Genomic DNA, 4140 nt, shown 5'->3' on the forward strand with positions numbered 1-4140 from the left:
TTTTTCATTTTCAGAGAAAAAAAAATTTTTGTCAATTTTTTCAACCTTAAAAACGTTAATAAACTGCACTCTTATGCACGGATTAAGCATTGAAAAATTTTTAAAACATGTAATAAAAAAGTTTATTCTTGACCGTTCGGACTTAGAAAAATTTCGAGTACCCCGGATCGCCTGCTGGAATTACCGCACGGCCTGGACAGCCCGCATCGACCGATACATTTTTTCCATTTTCAGTGAAAAAAAAATTTTTGTCAATTTTCTCAACGTTAAAAACGTTAATAAACTGCGTTTTTATGAGTGGATTAAACATTGAAAAAATTTTGAAATATGTGATGAAAAAGTTTACTCTTGACCGTTCGGACTTAGAAAAATTTCGAGTACCTCGGATCGCCGGCTGGAATTACCGCACGGCCTGGACAGCTCGCATCGACCGATACATTTTTTCCATTTTTCAGTGAAAAAAAAATTTTTGTCAATTTTCTCAACGTTAAAAACGTTAATAAACTGCGTTTTTATGCGTGGATTAAACATTAAAAAAATTTTGAAATATGTGATGAAAAAGTTTACTCTTGACCGTTCGGACTTAGAAAAATTTCGAGTACCTCGGATCGCCTGCTGGAATTACCGCACGGCCTGGACAGCCCGCATCGACCGATACATTTTTTCCATTTTCAGTGAAAAAAAAATTTTTGTCAATTTTCTCAACGTTAAAAACGTTAATAAACTGCGTTTTTATGCGTGGATTAAACATTAAAAAAATTTTGAAATATGTGATGAAAAAGTTTACTCTTGACCGTCGGGACTTAGAAAAATTTCGAGTACCCCGGATCGCCTGCTGGAATTACCGCACGGCCTGGATAGCCCGCATCGACCGATACATTTTTTCCATTTTCAGTGAAAAAAAAATTTTTGTCAATTTTCTCAACGTTAAAAACGTTAATAAACTGCGTTTTTATGCGTGGATTAAACATTAAAAAAATTTTGAAATATGTGATGAAAAAGTTTACTCTTGACCGTCGGGACTTAGAAAAATTTCGAGTACCCCGGATCGCCTGCTGGAATTACCGCACGGCCTGGATAGCCCGCATCGACCGATACATTTTTTCCATTTTCAGTGAAAAAAAAATTTTTGTCAATTTTCTCAACGTTAAAAACGTTAATAAACTGCGTTTTTATGCGTGGATTAAACATTAAAAAATTTTGAAATATGTGATGAAAAAGTTTACTCTTGACCGTCGGGACTTAGAAAAATTTCGAGTACCCCGGATCGCCTGCTGGAATTACCGCACGGCCTGGATAGCCCGCATCGACCGATACATTTTTTCCATTTTCAGTGAAAAAAAAATTTTTGTCAATTTTCTCAACGTTAAAAACGTTAATAAACTGCGTTTTTATGCGTGGATTAAACATTAAAAAAATTTTGAAATATGTGATGAAAAAGTTTACTCTTGACCGTCGGGACTTAGAAAAATTTCGAGTACCCCGGATCGCCTGCTGGAATTACCGCACGGCCTGGATAGCCCGCATCGACCGATACATTTTTTCCATTTCAGTGAAAAAAAAATTTTTGTCAATTTTTCTCAACGTTAAAAACTGCGATAAACTGCGTTTTTATGCGTAGATTAAACATTGAAAAAATTTTGAAATATGCGATGAAAAAAGTTTACTCTTGACCGTCGGGACTTAGAAAAATTTCGAGTACCCCGGATCGCCTGCTGGCATTACCGCACGGGCTGGACACCTCGCTCCGACGAATCGGTTTTTTCCATTTTTTTGAAAAATAAATTTTTGTAATTTTTTTTAATGTCAAAAACGTTAATAAACGTCATGTTTACGCATGGATTAAACATTGAAATAATTTTAAAACACTTATTAAAAAGTTGGTGTCGACCGTGGGACTTAGAAAAATTTCGGGAAGTCCGATTCGCCTGCTGGAATTACCGCACGGGCAGGACACCTCGCTCCGACGAATCGGTTTTTTCCATTTTTTTTGAAAAATAAATTTTTGTAATTTTTTTTAACGTTGAAAACGTTAATAAACATCATGTTTACGCATGGATTAAACATTGAAATAATTTTAAAACGCTTATTAAAAAAGTTGGTGTCGACCGTGGGACTTAGAAAAATTTCGGGAAGTCCGATTCGCCTGCTGGAATTACCGCACGGCAGGACACCTCGCTCCGACGAATCGGTTTTTTTCCATTTTTTCCGAAAAATAAATTTTGTAATTTTTTTAATGTTAAAAACGTTAATAAACTTCATGTTTACGCATGGATTAAACATTGAAATAATTTTAAAACGCTTATTAAAAAAGTTGGTGTCGACCGTGGGACTTAGAAAAATTTCGGGAAGTCCGATTCGCCTGCTGGAATTACCGCACGGCTGGACACCTCGCTCCGCCGAATCGGTTTTTTCCTTTTTTTCCGAAAAATAAATTTTGTAATTTTTTTTAATGTTAAAAACGTTAATAAACTTCATGTTTACGCATGGATTAAACATTGAAATAATTTTAAAACGCTTATTAAAAAAGTTGGTGTCGACCGTGGGACTTAGAAAAATTTCGGGAAGTCCGATTCGCCTGCTGGAATTACCGCACGGGCAGGACACCTCGCTCCGACGAATCGGTTTTTTTCCATTTTTCCGAAAAATAAATTTTTGTAATTTTTTTTAATGTAAAAACGTTAATAAACTTCATGTTTACGCATGGATTAAACATTGAAATATTTTAAACGCTTATTAAAAAAGTTGGTGTCGACCGTGGGACTTAGAAAAATTTCGGGAAGTCCGATTCGCCTGCTGGAATTACCGCACGGGCAGGACACCTCGCTCCGACGAATCGGTTTTTTCCATTTTTTTGAAAATAAATTTTGTAATTTTTTTTAACGTTGAAAACGTTAATAAACATCATGTTTACGCATGGATTAAACATTGAAATAATTTTAAAACGCTTATTAAAAAAGTTGGTGTCGACCGTGGGACTTAGAAAAATTTCGGGAAGTCCGATTCGCCTGCTGGAATTACCGCACGGGCTGGACACCTCGCTCGACGAATCGGTTTTTTCCATTTTTTTTGAAAAATAAATTTTTGTAATTTTTTTTAATGTCAAAAACGTTAATAAACGTCATGTTTACGCATGGATTAAACATTGAAATAATTTAAAACACTTATTAAAAAAGTTGGTGTCGACCGTGGGACTTAGAAAAATTTCGGGAAGTCCGATTCGCCTGCTGGAATTACCGCACGGGCTGGACACCTCGCTCCGCCGAATCGGTATTTTCCATTTTTCTTGAAAAATAAATTTTTGTAATTTTTTTTAACGTTGAAAACGTTAATAAACATCATGTTTACGCATGGATTAAACATTGAAATAATTTTAAAACGCTTATTAAAAAAGTTGGTGTCGACCGTGGGACTTAGAAAAATTTCGGGAAGTCCGATTCGCCTGCTGGAATTACCGCACGGGCTGGACACCTCGCTCCGCCGAATCGGTATTTTCCATTTTCTTGAAAAATAAATTTTTGTAATTTTTTTTAACGTTGAAAACGTTAATAAACATCATGTTTACGCATGGATTAAACATTGAATAATTTTAAAACGCTTATTAAAAAGTTGGTGTCGACCGTGGGACTTAGAAAAATTTCGGAAGTCCGATTCGCCTGCTGGAATTACCGCACGGGCAGGACACCTCGCTCCGACGAATCGGTTTTTTCCATTTTTTCCGAAAAATAAATTTTGTAATTTTTTTTAATGTTAAAAACGTTAATAAACTTCATGTTTACGCATGGATTAAACATTGAAATAATTTTAAAACACTTATTAAAAAAGTTGGTGTCGACCGTGGGACTTAGAAAAATTTCGGGAAGTCCGATTCGCCTGCTGGAATTACCGCACGGCAGGACACCTCGCTCCGACGAATCGGTTTTTTCCATTTTTTTTGAAAAATAAATTTTTGTAATTTTTTTTAACGTTGAAAACGTTAATAAACATCATGTTTACGCATGGATTAAACATTGAAATAATTTTAAAACGCTTATTAAAAAAGTTGGTGTCGACCGTGGGACTTAGAAAAATTTCGGGAAGTCCGATTCGCCTGCTGGAATTACCGCACGGGCTGGACACCTCGCTCCGCCGAATCGTTTT

This window comes from Nomia melanderi, unplaced genomic scaffold (genome assembly GCF_051020985.1).
Source record: "Nomia melanderi isolate GNS246 unplaced genomic scaffold, iyNomMela1 scaffold0918, whole genome shotgun sequence".
In the NCBI taxonomy this organism is placed as follows: Eukaryota; Metazoa; Arthropoda; class Insecta; order Hymenoptera; family Halictidae; genus Nomia; species Nomia melanderi.